The sequence below is a fragment of the Poromitra crassiceps genome, assembly GCF_964638095.1.
Source record: "Poromitra crassiceps genome assembly, chromosome: 2".
Taxonomy (NCBI): Eukaryota; Metazoa; Chordata; class Actinopteri; order Beryciformes; family Melamphaidae; genus Poromitra; species Poromitra crassiceps.
The window spans coordinates 61434084-61449083 of record NC_139624.1 but is presented as its reverse complement, the minus strand read 5'-3'; the positions used below and the strand labels follow the sequence as shown (position 1 = coordinate 61449083).

Below are 15000 nucleotides of genomic sequence, written 5' to 3'. Positions count from 1 at the left end.
AAATGCAATTCAATTCAATTTAATTTAATGGCTGGTATTATTATGCCATTTGACATGAGCTGCCAATGGAAAGAACATTCTCTCTCTTTGTCTGTCCACCGTTTTCTCTTTCAAATTTCTTAGTTCTGTCTGTTTCTATCCTTCTCTCATCTCTGTCGCTATCTGTCTGTCTGTCTGTCTGTCTCTCTCCCGCCTGACTGGACGGTCAGGCTGACAGATAGATAGCATTCCATGTGGTCGGGAAGCAACAAGCCGCAGCCCATCCATCCCATCCACTCCAGATCCGGCCGAGCCGCCGCTGAGGACACCCAAGGCTCGGAATTCTCAGAATCCTGTCCTTCAGCTTCCAGAAGGGATCTGAATCACACCGGATCTCCAGCAATTCCACATGGCTGGAAGATCGGCCACACACTCAATCTCGCTCGCACGCACGTCAGGACGCAAACACACACTCAGAGATGAATGCATGTGTGTGCAGTGGAAACACACGCATATGAGCAAACATGTCAACTGCTTCTGTCCCCCCTCGGCATTTCTCCCTTATTCATATGTTTTATATGAGAACTCGGTGACCCTTGATGTTGTTTAGTATTATGAACATGGGCAGAAAATGAGGATTTTCACCAACAATAATGTACATACATTGTACACATTAATATTGTTCTTCTGGACAAGATATGGATGTTTTTTGTTTTTCTCTGGTTACAATGTAAGCATGATACTGATCGTGATGGTCAAATATCCCCTCGACTATTGGTTACAAGACCAAAACATTGCCAAAAATTCATCCGTGTAAGAACATTCAAACATGCACGCACGCACGCACGCACGCACACACACACACACGCACGCACGCGCACACACACACACACTGTGGTGCAGTGTGGAATGTGGTGATGAGAGCGTCTAAATGAAGACAGATTAGATGTTTGGAGTGTGCGAGGACCCACAAATTCCTCGGTCAACCTCACCGACCACGCTGTCATTGTCAACTGTCCCATCATGCGTCTGGGCTGCAGCTATCCTGTCTCAGTGGGAGCTGAATGCTTAGGAACAAGGCCTTGTGACTGGAGGGTCACCTGTTTGATTCCCTGGGATTGTCTGCTCGGAGACAAACTAGTGTCCAACTGCTCACTGGTGATCAAGTAGAAGACTGAGGTTGAAGTAGCTCCCAGTTCAGAATGATCAATGAGCAATATATAATTGAAGATTCTATTGTATTTCCCCCCACAACATTTCTTTTGGTTCTGCAAAGAAAACATGTCATCGATATTGAAAACACTTTTAGATATGGTGGAGATTAGAACGTACAGTATGTGGTTGATCTTTAGAATTCACAGTATCTGCATTTTGAAACAAGACATTATAAGACATTGGACGTAAGTGTAACCGGTTAGTCTTTTCCACCGAGTCTATACTTAGAAACTGTTTCATTAATGCAACCAGGAAGTGATTGGACCAAACCACTTGTAATGATTCAGACAGGTGACCAGGCAACAGCTGAAGACACCTTGATGAGAAGAAGATGTTATTTTACTCTAGTGAATGTTTTATTGATGGAAGCTGCACTACTCCCGTTCCTGTTTTGTTGACTTTGGCTCAAGTTAAAGGTCCCAATTCGTGCAGCTGTAACCTCTTAAAAACGTGTGTCTCTGGTCCATAAAACATGATTCTGGATTAATTTGTCGAAAATATAGCAACCCCGTTCGTTCTGACGGAGTTGTCACTTCCTCATCTCGTCGCTTCCCAAGAATGGTCTGTTTCTATAATATATTCAGAACTAACAGTTCCCATTGGCCGCTGAGGGAGAGCCCGCCCCAGGCTCCCAGCGGCCAATCAGATTAGCGTCCGTGGACCAGCACGCTAGGTTGTGTCCACAACTAACGTTAGCAAAGAGCTATCGCTAACTTAACGGTTGCTACGCTAAAGAGGACATCTCAAAATCCCTAGACTTACCGAATGCACCTCCGCAGTTGCTGGATCACGTACAGTTGGCGTCGCTCCAGCTAGAAGTGTTAATTTTGTGGCTATAGACAAAATGGTGCAGGTAGCTTGTGTGAGAGAGACCGCGTGCAGTATGCTTAAGGACCCGAGTGACATCATATTAACCCGTCTGGGGGAACAGAGTGTAAGGGGCGTGGCTTGAAGGAGACTGCAGGGGGAAGCTGGATAGGGACAAATCCAACTCTGGCAGTTCTGAGGTTGTGACCACTCATTACAGGGAGGGATGACAGCAGTATATGCATTTACAAGTAAAAACAGCTTTTGCACGGAATGGGACCTTTAAGTTAAGTTAAGTTATCCTTTATTGTCCCCGTGGGGAAATTCATCTTCATTTGACCCATCCTCAACTAGGAACCTTCCTAGAACTAGGAACAGCAGGCCGCCGCAGTGCAGCGCCCGGGGACTCCAGTTCTTCTTGCCAGTGCCTTGCTCAGGGGCACTCACAGTATTAACACTAACATACGGCACGGTGGCTCAGTGGTAGAGCTGTCGCCTCGCAGTCAGAAGGTCCTGAGTTCGATTCTCGCCTGGGACACTGTGGGCGCTGTGGTTGTGTTCCCCCCCATATCTTCAGTGCCTACTGCCCAGGTGGGGTATCTCGTCGTAAGGGCCTTTCTGTCTGTGTGGAGTTTGCATGTTCTCCCCGTGCTCCCCCAGGGGGGTTCCTCCGTATATAACCCCCCCCACTAAAAAAAAACATGCAGAAGATCAGATCGTCATCGTCATCCGACCAGTGACGACAACATCCGAAGTCGGTCCCCGGGCGCTGTACGAGAAAGCGACCACTGCTCCTGGCCTGCCCCAGGAGGAAAGGACAAAGCCAGGATGGGTTAAATGCAGAGGACAAATTTCACCGGCCACCGTCAGCATGTGTGTGTTGTGGCCCTCCGTGCATGTGTTGTAGTGTGTTGTGTGACAATAAAGACGGGCTGCCGTCTGAAAAATCGTTTAAATCGTTTAAAAAAAATCGTTTAAAAATCGTTTAAAATCGTTTATGTCTTTGATGGTGGGAGGAAACCCACAGGAACACAGGGAAAACATACAAACCACCCAGAAAGGACCTGGGACGGATCGGGGTTCGAACCCGGGACATTCTTGCTGTGAGGCAACAGCATGCTAACCACCACTGAGCCACCGTGCCATCCACATGAGCTCCTGGACCTGGATTTTTTTTTTACACCATGGTGACATTTGTGGTCGTCATATTTCCTTCCTTTCGTTCCAGATTATGAGATAGGTAATGGAATACTGTCACACTCTGACTCACTGTCGTTTTTATGCAAACAATCTGATAGATACACACACACACACACACTCGCTAATGGAACATTAGTCTTGTTAAAGCTAACAGTGCGTCCAGTTTTATGCCATATCTGAGAGTTACCTGCCAGCACACAAGGCTTATAAACCCCAGTGATAAAATGATATTTATTCCAGATGCACTCTTCTGGTTCTGTGCCTCTCAATGGTTTAACTGGTATAAAACACGCCGGCCACCTCAGTGCTAGAGCTAAACACATGCTTATGACTAGTGCTGGTTGTGGCTACTGATCAGTTCTATGGGATAATAATAATAAACTAGAACGACCGCACCGCGGATTTATGCCTCCGCCATTAGTTCATTCTTGGGAATCGTGTTCGTGAGGTCACAGTGACCTTGAACTTTGACCACCAAAATGTAATCAGTTCATCCTTGAGGCCAAGTTAATGTTTGAGGCAAATTTGATGAAATTCCATCAAGGCATTCCTGAGATATGGCGTTAACAAGCTTGAAAATGGCGTTGGAGAGGTCACAGTGACCTTGACCTTTGATCACCAAAATGTAATCCGTTCATCCTTGCACCCAAGTCGACATTTGAGCCAAATTGGAAGAAATTCCGTCAAGGCATTCCTGAGATATCGCGTTAACAAGCTTGAAAATGGCGTTCGAGAGGTCACAGTGACCTTGGCCTTTGACCTTTGACCACCAAAATCTAATCAGATCATCCTTGAGTCTAAGTCGATGTTTGAGGCAAATTTGATGAAATTCCCTCAAGGCATTCCTCAGATATCGCGTTAACGAACATTGGACGGACGGACATACGTACGTATGGACGGACGGACAACCCGGATCCATAATGCCTCCGGCCTGGCTATCGCCGGCGGAGGCATAAAAACGGCTTAAAGTGAAACATCTTTTACGTAACTTAACGTCTACATTAAATGTGGTGTCATCTTTGGTGCTCAGCACTTGTTGCTGCTGTCTTTCTGTACTGCACTGACACAGAACACCTGTTAATGTTTCATGTACTTCAGGTTGAATTTGGCTCGCCCGCGCTGCAGCTCGCCGAGCTGGCCCTCGCATACGCAGCTTGGCCGATGCGCGGCCCCGTCCGCAGCTCGGCTGCTGCGTGGCCTCGACTGCCCTATTGGCGGGTGGGCAATGTCTCCCTCTCTCTATCCCTCAATCTCTCTCCCCCTCCACTCCCGTAGTCTCTCTCCCTCTCCTCTCTCTCCCTCAGTCTCTCTCCCTCAGTCTCTCTCCTGTGTGTGTGTGTGTGTGTGTGTGTGTGTGTGTGTGTGTGTGTCACTGATGACCAGTGTTGGGGGTAACTCATTACAAAAGTAACATATTACATGTAATATATTACTTTAGCAGTAACTCAGTAATATAACTTATTACTTATAGGATTTCAGTAATATTAAACCAGTTACTTTGTCAAGTAACTCAAGTTACAAATTGAGTTACATTTTATTAAATCAAAGCACATATTTAAAAAAGATACAATCATTTCCTAATCAAACTGTGTGTTTTTATGCAAATAACCACTATAGATGACAATAACAAAGGAAAATAATAACATTTAGAATTTTGGACGGTTTACACTGACTTCAAGGCGGTTGAAATTATTTTTCGGGATGTTCCGGAGAGGCGATGTCATTCTGCTGCTGCTGTTGTTTTGGTAAAAGTAATGCAAAAGTAGTGTAATAAGTAGTCTCGGTTTCCAGACGTTTGGTGAGCGGCACCAACAGCGCCACCTAACCACCAAACGTCTGGGAATTTACTGTTCCAAATCTGGTTCAGAGCCCGGCGAAGAATGGCCGGCAGCAGACACGCCTACATTTATTATTCAAATTTTATTTGGTAGCGGCAATGCAATGTTTCATAGTTCCAATATAGAGCAAGACACTGATGTGCTGCAAAGAGAGTTTATACCTGTTGTTTATTTTACAATAATTTGTCCTACCCGGAAGTGGTCCGCTTGCTACTGTGAAGCGCTGTGAAGTAATCAGCAGACTCTGTAACGTTAGCCTCGGGAGTCGGGCTTATCGCTGGGGGAAAGACCTCTAGCCGCCGGGGCCGGATGAAACACGTCCTATTAACAGGTAATGTTTGTTTCTAAGTGATTAATATGTTTCTCCGCAAACGCGGCGATGTTTTGCGAGACACCGGTTCTGCATGAGCGTCACTGCCCCCAGAAAGCAGGCCCATGATTGGTTCTCCGATGCAAGGCTTCCAACAGCACCACCTAACGTTATGAAAAGATTTAAATAGTAATATTCTCAGTCTTACAGTAGTGAAACGGATTAAGACTGAGAGCTGAGTCTATGTAATAAGTAACAAGTTACTCTACACAGAAAGTAATATTGTAAAGTAACTTTAAAATGAAAGTAACTAGTAATATGTAGTATATTACATTTTGAAAGTAACTTGCCCAACACTGCTGATGACATCTTCAATGATGGTATGACATCACTGATGACATCATCAGTGATGTCACTATTACATCATCAGTTTACACAATTGCTCAAGTGTTGTCATAAATGATGTCATCACATCATTAGGTAATTAGGGCAATCACTTAATTAAAAAATAAGGTCACCCGCACGGGTGCTCTTTACACCCCCTGAAAGTTTCAGCCCGATCGCACGTAAAATGGCATAGCTGTGGCCGGCACAAAGAATTTTAACACAGAGAACAGCAGACAAAACATTGCCCAACATTGCCAAATTTATATAAATAGATTGTGTTGTATCAATTTCAATTGTTGGTCAAAGAATGAAATTGAATATTGAAAATGTCACGGAAAAAGACTATAAACAAATTAACGTTATTTTATTAATTTCTACCTCCCTCTCCCCCTTTCTCTCTCTCTCATCAACTCTCTTCTTTATGCTTCGTTTCCCCTCCTCTGCATTCTTCCCTTTTCTTTGTCACTTTTCCTACCCCTCTGCCCTTCTCTCTCTCTCTCTCTCTCTCTCTCTCTCTCTCTCTCTCTCTGTCTGTATAGAGAAGACAGGAGGAATTCTTTCCGTAGTTTGGCGGTCGTGTGCCATGATGTCATCGCCGTGGCGACAAGGTAGAGACTAAGCAGACACACACCAACACACCAGGCACCTGACCCCAACCCTAACACGTGCGCGCGCACGTGCACACACACACAAAAGGGGGCCCTATTCTTCCTAAAACCACTTAAGACCCATCACTTTATCAAAGACACTAATGCCTGGACTTAGATCACTCACATATTCCTACATGTACTCACACACACACACGCACGCATGCACACACGCGCGCACACACACACACACACACACACACACACACACACACACACACACACACACACACACACACAACTTCCAGTGTGCGCTACGTTATCTCTTCTATACAGTCACCCTCTACTGCAATCTACAGTGTGTGCATGTGTACTGTGTGTGTGTGTGTGTGTGTGTGTGTGTGTGTGTGTGTGTGTGTGTGTGTGTGTGTGTCAGTATAGGAGTGTGTAGGAAGATACACTTTTGTCTGATAAAATGTGTGTGTTCATCATGTGACAGTTGTATGTGTCTGTGATAGCATGTGTTTTTGTACATGTGTCAGTGTGTGTGTATACTCATGTGTGATTATCTGTGTGTGTGTGTGTGTGTGTGTGTGTGTGTGTGTGTGTGTGTGTGTGTGTGTGTGTGTGTGTGTGTGTGTGTGTGTGTGTGGGGTATAGAAACACTGAACGCAATTTCGCAAATTAGTATGGCGCCTCATTCGCCAAAGTTGAAATTTTTCAACGTTGGCAAATAATTTGCACGGTCAAAGTCGAGCGAGTTAACGCGGAGTTACTCTTGGTGTGAATGTAAGTGAATTTTGCATTTTGAAAGATTGGGTGTGTTCCTGTCCCTCTCTGTGTGTACATACCGTTTTTTTCTGTGCGTTTGTGTGTAAGAAGTGTGTGTCCCCATGCGTGTGTGTGTGTGTGTGTGTGTGTGTGTGTGTGTGTGTGTGTGTGTGTGTGTGTGTGTGTGTGTGTGTGTGTGTAGTAGATCCAGTCCTGTGTGACATTAACCAGTCTCAGTCTAAGACAAACACAGAGCTATTTAAGAAATAATCCTTTCTGTTTCTGTTTCCATCTGAACAAAGCAGCTGCCCATTGTTTCCTCTGACACATCTAGTCTGCTTACAGAGGAGGGGGGGCTGTCATGTCTACGGGACACCACAGTTCACTTTTCAAAGGCCCTCGGCAGCCACTTTTCTACCTGTATTAACCGTTGGTGTTCTATGGAAACGTACATGAACGCGCGCTGTATAAATGCAGGTCACCATCATAAGCGCGCTGTATAAATGCATGTCACCATCATGAGCGCGGACTGTATAAATGCATGTCACCATCATGAGCGCGCTGTATAAATGCATGTCACCATCATGAGCGTGTGCTGTATAAATGCATGTCACCATCATGAGCGCGCACTGTATAAATGCATGTCACCATCATGAGCGCGCTGTATAAATGCATGTCACCATCATGAGCGTGTGCTGTATAAACGCATGTCACCATCATGAGCGTGTGCTGTATAAACGCATGTCACCATCATGAGCGTGTGTTGTATAAATGCATGTCACCATCATGAGCGTGTGCCGTATAAACGCATGTCACCATCATGAGCGCGCTGTATAAACGCATGTCACCATCATGAGCGTGTGTTGTATAAACGCATGTCACCATCATGAGCGTGTGTTGTATAAACGCATGTCACCATCATGAGCGCGCTGTATAAACGCATGTCACCATCATGAGCGTGTGTTGTATAAACGCATGTCACCATCATGAGCGTGTGCTGTATAAACGCATGTCACCATCATGAGCGTGTGCTGTATAAACGCATGTCACCATCATGAGCGCGCTGTATAAACGCATGTCACCATCATGAGCGTGTGTTGTATAAATGCATGTCACCATCATGAGCGCGCTGTATAAACGCATGTCACCATCATGAGCGCGCTGTATAAACGCATGTCACCATCATGAGCGTGTGCTGTATAAACGCATGTCACCATCATGAGCGCGCTGTATAAACGCACGTCACCATCATGAGCGTGTGCTGTATAAACGCATGTCACCATCATGAGCGTGTGTTGTATAAACGCATGTCACCATCATGAGCGTGTGCTGTATAAATGCATGTCACCATCATGAGCGCGCTGTATAAACGCACGTCACCATCATGAGCGTGTGCTGTATAAACGCATGTCACCATCATGAGCGCGTGCTGTATAAACGCACGCCACCATTTGCGCCAAAGAACTTACATTGATAAGAGGTGAAGGTTAATAGCCTGTTCCACTACCGCAGCGTGACTGAGACTGTAGCACTGTTTGTAAAAAAAACAGCTTCGCCTCTTGTCTTGATTAAACTCTTTGTCTGCCCCCTGCCTCAGTGGAAATACCGGAAACAGTTATGCAGCCATGACAGTCCAGACACATCTCTGAAAATGTTACTTCAATACTTTAATAATATCAACGATCGGCCAACAGATATCAAAGCTGGTGGGCTTTATGGAAAGAGCATGTCTCGAACTGCTTCACAGTTATTATCGGTGGCGTTTTGAGCCTGACGAACACTTAAAAAACATAGCTAACAGCTAGCTAATGCCAGAGGCTAACGCTAGCTATACTGTATACTGTATTATCAACTATTATCTATTATCATCTATTACTGTCTATCATACGTCAGTCAACAGACCATTATTATGTCTGATGTCATCACTCGTTTTTTACCAACATCTTATCTTTTGGGCTTTGAGCACAAAATAAGGTTATTTTGAACAAGTGGCTTAATTTTAAATATCAGAATGATTAAATGTATAGAATTTTGAGAAACAGAGACTATAATCTAGCAGCTATGTACTGTAGCCTAAGTGACAGTATTTTATTTTAGCTTATTTTTCACCTTAGTGAGAAGGCATTAAGGCACTGTATAGGCGTATCTTGTGCCTTTTCTCTGCTTGAGATATCACATTAACGAGCATCGGACGACGTATGGACGGACCGTCACAGACATATGTACGTACAGATGGACAACACGAAAACATGGGGCCCTATCGTTGCAATCGGCGCAGAAACTGCGTTTAAGGCCTAGCGCTAGGCCGCCTAGCCCAGTTAGTGGGTGTGGACCAGCGCACTCGCTATCTTGGTATCGGCGCTACACTCAGCCTCAACCATTATAACCACGCCTTTTAAGCGTAAAATTATGCATAGTCCGCTCATTGGAGAATTGCAGTAAAGAGTCACACGCTTGCCTTTTAAGCTCCAATTCCTGGACAAATCCAGTAAAACCAGACAAAGCCAAGCGCTCTGCCCCCCCCCCTCCCTTCATCCAGTCTGTCTGTCTCCATATATAGGCTATTATTCCATATTATTATGCTTCTCAAACCAATCTAACTGCAGTTTAAATACTGCAAGCATGTAAATACCCTACACTATAGCAAGATCAAAGTGAAAAGAATGTTCTAAATGCATCAGCTAGAAAAATATAGCCTATTAGATTGGTGAAAGTTTGTCCAGAAAGATATCATTTTCTCTTGCCTGCTGCAGGAAGGATGATGCACATAAATATACCCTACATTATGTAAAGTCATTGCATAAATGTGTTTTTATTGTAAAACTAAATGTGAAGTAGGGCCAAGTTATTGGAGCGGACATCACAGTATAGCAGATGACAGTAGAAGCGCGTTCCGCTGTCACTTATCTAAATCACGTTAAATCGACAAGAGATATATATAGGCCCAGGAGGACATATATGTTTCACATAGGGTGGTGTTTTCATTTCGATGTTTTATTTGGTCCAATATTGAAATGTTCTACAATTGGTATGGTATGGTATGGTATGGTGTTTATTCTTAATCCCCGAGGGGAAACATGGTTTGCCACCAGAGCGAGTACAGAATACAAACAAGAAACAGTAACATACAGCACAAAACAATAATACAGTAGAGAGAGAGAGAGAGCCTCACAATGCAGAGCTAGAAGTGTTCATTAAAGAATTTTACAGAAGCAGGAACAAAAGATCTTCTAAATCGCTCAGTAGAGCACCGAGGCATCAAAAGCCTATTGCTAAACGAACTGCGCAGGGCATTAAATACATTAAACAAAGGATGGCCTTCAAAAGAAAGAATAGAGTTCAGTTTTCTCCTTGTTCTCTTGGCTATAATCATCTCCAAGGAATCAGGGGGAAGGCCAATCACTGAGCCAGCTTTTTTAATCATTGCAATCAATTGCAGGTTGTGTTACCATTACACATTATTTAGATCCTCCCTTAATATAGGTTTTCGGCTCATTTGGTTGCTATTTAGTAGCGAAATGGAGAAGCACAATGCATGCTGGGACATTCACATTGCAGTGCACTTACAACTTATTTTTTCTATGGGACGTGTTGTGTCTGTCTGAGCGAGGGAGTCAGAGAGAGAGAGTCGTATTGTGCCTGTCAGACTGATATGAGCAAGAGAGAGGGAGTGACACAGAGAAGGGTGACAGAGGAGAGCCAGAGGAGTGCTCCGCGCAACCGGCGCACTGAATAGGCCTGGTTTTCAAAAGCGCAAAGCGATAAATTTACGCCAGGTGGGAAGATATCATTACGCCGATATTTAACGCCGAAAGGCCCATTCTCGCCCATTCAGGGAGTGCGCCACGCCCATTCGGCCTAAAGCGCATTTGGCAGCGTAAAGCCATGTTGATATCTTCCCGAGGCAGGCGCAAGGCACGTTTTTTAGCGCCGAAGGCCCGTTTTAGCGCCAAAGGCCTGTGGGAGAATAGGGGCCATGATGCCTCCGGCCACGGCTATCACCGGCGGAGGCATAACAAAGCAAGGCTATTTCTGATTAAAGTCGTAATTGCATGGTGGGGGAAAAGTAAGACCTTATTAACACATTCACTGCCAGACGTTTTTTTTTTACTGTAGTTAGCTTCTGCCAGAGGTTTTTTTTGAGGATTCTGGCTCATCTTTCAAGACCCGAGGATTCTTTTCTGCTAAGATTTTGTGAACACACAATATCTCAAAAGAACTAATAGAATGTGTGCTTTCTCTGTCTAAAAGAGTTAGTTTGTAGAGTTAGTAGTTATGTAAGCATTAGCAGTTGAATACAGCATGGTTTCAGCGTCAGAAAAATTATTCAGAGATAAACGGCTTTTTGTGAAATTCGATAGAACAGTCACTTTAACCATTCATTTTTGGCATCAGTAAGACGTCAGACATCTAAACAATAGTTTTGAACAGTAATTTCCTCCATAACAGCAGGAAACCCCCCTCTGCTTCCAACTCCTCCCTCCGTGGGCGTTCTTCTTGGCTGCAGCGGCCGTCACAAGCTTGTCACCAGTCTCACTGCTTTGCTGCTGCTGCTGCCTGTCTGCGCGGCCGTTGTTTGAGGAAGTCTGGATGGACTCGCTCGCTTCTTGGAGTTTTGGTTGAGAGAAGCTTTTGCGATTCTGGTCATATTTATGCTGCGTGTTTCAAAGTGTGTTCCACCTGTAATCTATTATGCAAATTTGCAATCCCGCATCGCCAGCAATCAGCGCGAAAACGAAAGCGTTTTCCCCCATCCATTTTCATGAGAATGGCTGCTTTTTGCTTGCCTTCCTCTAGTCAGGAGAGCACTGTCGCCACTTAGTGGCTCGGTGGAATGGGTTGTAAACGTTCGGTGGCTCCAATAATTATATAAGAGATGTAAAAGGGTTAGATGCACATCCCACGGTCAAAAAAGAGTAGTAAGTAGTAAGGTTCTGTAAGGTTCTGGATTAAACAGCGCTGTCGAGTTGCAGCAAAAATGGTCAGTTTGTGATGTACTTTGAAAGGGTCAGACGTTTAAAGAATCAAATTGTACATTATCAGCTTTATTTTAGCATTAAAAAGTAGCGCGAGACCCCTTCCTGGCTATTCATGGGCTACTGAGCGCGAGACCCCTTCCTGGCTATTCATTGGCTACTGAGTCACACATTTTGGTCCTCCGCTGACGCCATGCACTCTCTTACTAGATTGCTCTCGGTAGGGGGAGTGGCTAGGTGTATCTAGGTCAGGGATGTCAGAGATACGGCCCAGGTTTCATCCGGCCCGCGAGATGTTTTGGAATATTAAAAAAAAAAAAAAAAAATTGGAAATTGGAAATTATTATTATTATTAAATTCGCACCCCATTATCATGAACTACGTGTGGCTAATAAGCAAGCTAAGAGTTCATTCATAAGTTAATTAACCTGCACTACAAGGAAGTATGTCAGTAGGTCATCAGGTGTAAACAAAGCCGCCATGATGCCACGCTGGAATTGAATCGCGCATTCGGCTACCTACCAAAAAACAAAGGAATCAACAAGATGCTGTCGAAAAAGAAAAAGGTTGACACGGAATGCAGGCAGTTTCAAGAGAAATGGAAAGAGCAGTATTTCTTTTGTGAAGTAAATGGGTAAATGAGTCGAATTGATTTGAGTAAAAAAAAAAATCCGGCCCCCATGAGGTCTCAGTTGAACAAATCCGGCCCTCTACCTAATATGAGTCTGACACCCCTGATCTAAGGTGGTGGTGAAGGGGCGTGGTCAGGAAAGGGGGCTGGGCCAGAGCCGTGTAGATAGAAGAGTCCCGACATCTCCATTCACTCCAATGGACCAGTTTTTTACTCTCCAGAGTTCCAGGAAGTAAGGTCCTGGATTAAGCAGCACTGTCGAGTTGCAGCAAAATAGACAGTTTGTGTTGTACTCTGAAATCCCCCCCCCCCCCCCCCTGAATCAAATTGTACATTATCAGCTTCATTTTAGCATGCAAAAGTAGCGCGAGACCCATTCCTGGCTGTTCATTGGCTAATGAGTCTCGCATTTTGGTCCTCCACTGACGCCACTCTCTAGAGCAGCGTTTCTCAACTGGTGGGTCGCGACCCAAAGGTGGGTCACGGGGCCGTTTTGATTGGGTCGCGGACATTGGCCAATTTTTTTTTTTTTTTTTTTCATATTTCATTTGAGTTAAATTCAGATTATTGAAACTGGATTAGCCTGACCAGTTTTACTTGTTTAACAAGCTGAAGCATATGCTCTGCCTGTAATTCAAGAGAAGTCTGCCTTTTCATTTCATATTTAATTTTAGTTCAATTCAGATGATTGAAACTGGATTAGCATGGCCCCAGTTTAATTAAAAGTTATGACCAGTTTAACTAAAAAGCATATCGCCTGCCTGTGATTCCTTTTTATGTCATATTAGTTAAATTCAGACTATTGAAACTGGATTAGCATGACCAGGTTAACTTGTTTTATTATTATTATTATTAACTTGCTTAAAACATATAGGCATGTAATTCAAGATAAATCTGCCTTTTATTTCATATTTCATACAGTTCAAATAAGACTTTCTGAGCATGACCAGTTTGACTTGTTTAAATTCAAAAACATATAGGCCTGTAATTCAAGTCTGCCTTATTATGCCTCCGCCGGCGATAGCCAGGCCGGAGGCATTATGGATCCGGGTTGTCCGTCCGTACGTCCGTACGGCCGTACGTCCGTCCGTACGTCCGTCCGTACGATGTTTGTTAACGCGATATCTGAGGAACGCCTGGACGGAATTTCATCAAATTTGCCTCAAACATCGACTTAGACTCAAGGATGATTTGATTAGATTTTGGTGGTCAAAGGTCAAAGGTCAAGGTCACTGTGACCTCTCGAACGCCATTTTCAAGCTTGTTAACGCGATATCTCAGGAATGCCTTGACGGAATTTAATCAAACTTGTCTCAAACATCGACTTGGACTCAAGGATGAACTGATTACATTTTGGTGGTCAAAGGTCAAGGTCACTGTGACCTCTCAAACGCCATTTTCCAGCTTGTTAACGTGATATCTCATGAATACCTTGACGGAATTTCATCAAATTTGCCTCAAACATCTACTTAGACTCAAGGATGAACTGATTACATTTTGGTGGTCAAGAGTCAAAGGTCAAGGTCACTGTCACCTCTCGAACGCCATTTTCAAGCTTGTTAACGTGATATCTCAGGAATGCCTTGACGGAATTTAATCTAACTTGTCTCAAACATCGACTTGGACTCAAGGATGAACTGATTAAATTTTGCTGGTCAAAGGTCAAAGGTCATGGTCACTGTGACCTCTCAAACGCCATTTTCCAGCTTGTTAACGCGATATCTCACGAATGCCTTGACGGACTTTCATCAAATTTGCCTCAAACATCGCCTTAGACTCAAGGATGATCTGATTAGATTTTGGTGGTCAAAGGTCAAAGGTCAAGGTGAGCTCTCGAACGCCATTTTCAAGCTTGTTAACGCGATATCTCAGGAATGCCTTGACGGAATTTAATCAAACTTGTCTCAAACACCGACTTGGACTCAAGGATGAACTGATTACATTTTGGTGGTCAAAGTTCAAGGTCGCTGTGACCTCTCACACACCCAATTTCCAAGCTCTGTAACGCAACATCACAGGAGCGCCTTGACGGAATCTCTTCCAATTTGCCTCAAATGGCGATTTGGACCCCAGAATGAACTAATGGCGGAGGCATAAGTCCGCGTTGCGGTCGTTCTAGTTTCAATTGGTTTTTAGCCCTAGTTGCACTTCTGTTGCACTTTTTTGTTCATTTGAGGTTTATAACAGTGCATGAAGGCATTGTGTATTAAATGAATGCGCTATTTTTTGTGCAATAAATTTGAGTGGTTCAAAAAAAAATCTGAAATTTGGGTCGCGACTTCATGACAAGGAAAATAGT

The 15000-nt window shown here is 44.1% G+C and overlaps 1 protein-coding gene across 1 annotated transcript in view; it reads right to left on the bottom strand.

The window, feature by feature from the left end:
• LOC310772426 (ELKS/Rab6-interacting/CAST family member 1-like) overlaps positions 1-15000 on the bottom strand; it is a gene marked incomplete at both ends in the record, with an annotated part of 472647 nt that overhangs the window by 108189 nt on the left and 349458 nt on the right. The window lies entirely within an intron of this gene.